Here is a 4188-nt window from a genome sequence, read left to right on the forward strand (position 1 = left end):
TGGGAGGCATTGTGGGCAGCCCAGCCAGAGGCCGAGATGAGGGAGGGGCGGGCAGGGGTGGGAGCAGAGGCTGGAGTTACAAGGCCTCCTGCCCAGAGCCAGCTCAGGATCCTGCCCAGGCCTGAGGGCCAGGCCTGGGCAGCCGAGTTCCAGGCGGCCCAGCAGGGAGGGGCCTGGAGGGGCTGTGGGACCTCCAGCTGTGGGACCTGGGTGAGGCTGTGTCTCGTGGATCCTCAGGTTCCTACTCTGTGAGGAGAAAACATAATTAGTAACTAGCTCAGTGGGTTGCCGTGGGGATTAAGGTAGGCACCTGGCACATAGTAGGTACTCAAGAATGGCTAACTCTGTCCTTTCCGTTTGTGATCATACATTTATCTACATTTTTTAGTACTATACATACATCCTGCAGTTTTGTTTTTTTTCACTCGACATCAGATTTTTGGAAACTATCCAAATTGATTCTTAGTCATACTCATTCATTTTGACTGCTGTATAGTATTTCATGGTGTACATTTATCAACTTTACTTGCTCATTAATCTCTGGTACCTCCAAGTTTTGCAATCACAATGTTGCAAAAAACATACAAATAATTACCTTCTTAGAAATGTGCATTTTTCAATGAAATAGTTCATCCAGACCATAGCAAACATTTCAGTATCCTATAATTTTTCTGATGATATTGCATCTTTTATTATTCCATTTGGCTTGTTTTTTAAAAAAATATGTTTTTATTGACTTCAAAGAGAGGAAGGGAGAGGGAGAGAGAAACATCAGTGATGAGAGTCATTGAGCAGCTGCCTGGGTATGTGCCCTGACCGGGAATGGAACTGGCGACCGTTCGGTGCATGGGACCACGCTCAACCACTGAGCAACACTGGCCAGGGCCATCCATTCCATTCTTGATGGAATCTAGGTTGTTTCCAGGGTCGGGCTGATATGAAGTGCTGCGTACCATGTTTGCACGTTTTTTCATGAACTTATTGCAAACCATTCCTGTAGGATATACCTGGGGGGGAATTGCTGGTTTTAGAATATGCTTTGCAGCTTCAGCGAATACAGCCGGTTTCCCAAAGTGTACGAATGTACAGTTCACCGATGTACGAATGCAGCGCCTGAGAGCTCCAGGTGCTCCAGGTCCTCACCCGCGCTCGGTGTCACCCGGCTTTCGTACCGAAGCCATTCTGGCGAGGGCGGTGGCATCACTTTGCGGTCTTACTGTGCGCTTCTCTGAAGACTAAGGAAATGAAGCGCCTTTTCGTACGCTTTTTGTGAAATGCTCATTCTAGCCTTGTGCTCATTTTTCTATTGAGTTGTCGCTTTAATTTTTTAGAAACTATATGTTCTAAGTTATTTAAAAATATGTATAGTTATTTTCTTCCTCCCTGTGACTTGCCTTACTTGCGCTTAGTGATGCCTTTTGATGAACAGGAACCTGTTCTTGTTGCTACACAGTATCCATTGCCTGAATCTCCTACAATAATGGCAAACCAGGAGGTTAATGTAGATTAATTTATTCATCTTTTTCTTACTCCCGGGGTCTCCATTACATTCCGCTACACCACTACCTCATAAAAAAAAAAAAAAAAAAATCTGTAGTTTTCTCTTTTACATTTAGGATGTGTGTGTTTTGTATTGTGGTAAAATATACACGAACTTTACAATCTTAACCATTGACGTGTACAATTCGGCGGAACTGAGCACATGCACATGCTGGGCTCCCGTCGCCGCTGCCTTTCGCCGCCCCGAACGGCGACGCGGGACCCGTCACGCGCTAGCTCCCCATCCCGCCCGCCCCGCCCGTTGGCCTCTCTTCTTGTCCCCAGGAACCTGCCTTTTGTCTCTGAGAGTCCTAGGTACCTTGTGTCAGTGGAAGCGCGTATTTCTTGTCCTTTGACGCCGCAGTGCAGTCACTGTCCCGCCGGCGGCCCCTCAGGTTTTCTTCACCTTCCGGCACCCCCTTATCGGGCCGCCCCCTCCCTGCCGCCTGGTGCACACGTGCGAGTTTCTCTGAAGTAGATCCTTAGAAATGGGATTTGGGGGGTCACAGGTTATATGAATTCCTCACTTTTCAGTATCTATCAGACTGCTCCCTGAAGTGCAATTTATTAGTGCGACATCCCTCCAGCAATGCATAAAATGTATGACATCTCTTTCCTGGTGTCACCTCAACAGTATTTGCCGGTCCCTGTGTGGCCTTATTTTGCATTTCCTCGACTGCCAGTGAGGTGGAATGTTTTGGGGGGTTGCTTTTCGGGTTTCCTCTCCTGTGAAATGCTCGTTCATGTCCCCTGTCCGGTGTCCGGTTGGATGTGTACTCTCAACACTAGCCCTTGTTTTGTGCTGTGCATGCTGCTAGGTCTTTCTACTCTATCGCCTTGTATCCACTTTTATGGCATTTTTTCATTACATTTTTTGACACAGACAAACTTCCTTGTGGTTTAGGCTTTTTTGTGTGCGTCAAAAATGCTCTCCTGTGTCTTATTTCCATTTGAAGAATATGGCTCTTGGGTGGACTTGGATCACTTTGAATGCCTAGCGCTTCCACCTGCCCCGTCCCCTGCCTTTCCCAGACTAAGTCCCATGGTGAATGCTGGGCTTAGCACCTTTTGTTGGCAACAGCAGCGTCACACACGTACGTTCACACAGGGCACGCCTAAGCAGCGGTAACGTGCTAATGGCACCGCTGGTATTTCCCGCACTCAGCACTGCCGTGGATTCCCGTGTGCGCACGTGGTGTGCACGTAACCTGGCGGACCCGTTCTCACCGCGGCGGACCCTCCACTGACCCGCTTCGCACCCGATCCACTTCCCAATGTTGGCCTGAGTCGTTTCTCAGTTCTTGCCATGAGGATGTGCTGCTAGGAGCACCCCCAAACACGCTTCCTGGGTGGAATTGGTGGTTTAGCCCCGAGGCAGTGGTTGTGTTCCCTTTAGTGGGAACAGCCTGGTGCTGAGCAGCCCCTCACGTGTGGGGGTCCCAGGCCAGGGCACCTAGGATCTCGCAGACCGTAAATCACAGCGCTTAGGGACTTGCAGCCTATGTAATCTAAGGGTTGGTTATAGTTCTCGAGGGCACTGGAGTCTGGAGGGAAATCCCAAAGGCTGCAGCTTTCTCAGTAAGAACACTAGAGGCACCCCAGCGCTTCCCAGCACCTGAAGCTGGTGCTGGGGGGGGCGGTCCCCGACAGCTGAGTTGGTCTGAAGGGTGAGTGGGTGTTGGGGTAGTCAGTCTGTACTCCTGGGACCAAGAGGAAAGGACAGCCAGGCCAGAGAGCCTTGGGCAGGTTTCCTGTTCGGCCTCAAGCCTTTTTCTCCGTCAAATAGCCATGAGAAGTCCTATTTGAATCTCAACACTCATTTCTTGCATCCCTAACTCGAGCTTCCCTGACCTCACTGCCCACGATTGTTGGTCTCCTGCACAGGACTGGGAGCTCCCCAAAGGCAGCCTGCAGCCCCAGCACTCACCATGGGCAGAGATGTCCTACCCTGCTCCCCCACCTGGCAAAGAACGAAGTCACTTGAATGCTCCATAGCCAGTAAGAAAAGCTGACCCCTACTTGGGAGGGACCTCTTCACCTTGCTGAGAGACAGCCTCCCCAGGGTGCCTGCTGTCCAGGGTACGTGGTGAGAAGGGTCTGCGGGCCTGTCCTTCCACCACGTGGCCACAGCAGGAAGAATGTCAAGGGAGGTGTCCTCTATCTCAGGCCTGACGGCCAAAGATCCTTCAGGGGCTTCACAGGCCGACCCTGTGAAGTGACTACAGCAGGCCAGATGCAGGGTATCCTGACTGCAAACAGCAGGGCCCGTGGTGAATCTGGCCAGTGTCCAGCCTAGCCAGGTCGATAAATGGAGCAACGCCAGGGCCAGTGGAGCTGTGGTGCAAACGGCGAAGGGCGTCATGGGGCCAGGCAGGTGACCAGGCCGAGGGGGAGCCTTCCCTCCTCCCGACTCCCACGAATCAGAGCCCGCCCGGGGACCTCCCATTCAGCTGTTAGGGGGGCACTGGCACTGGCACGCTCACACAAGAGGACATATCCACACCCTGGTGGGAGACCTGCCCGGTGATGCTATGAAGTTGGAGCAGGGACTCTGGCAAGAATGACTGCCCCATGCAGACTAAGGTGGGATGCCAGGTACTCAGGCCCCCAAAACCACCTACGTTAGGTGAAGAGCTTCTCAGTCTGCAC

This window comes from Miniopterus schreibersii (genome assembly GCF_964146895.1).
Source record: "Miniopterus schreibersii genome assembly, chromosome: 2".
Lineage (NCBI taxonomy): Eukaryota > Metazoa > Chordata > Mammalia > Chiroptera > Miniopteridae > Miniopterus > Miniopterus schreibersii.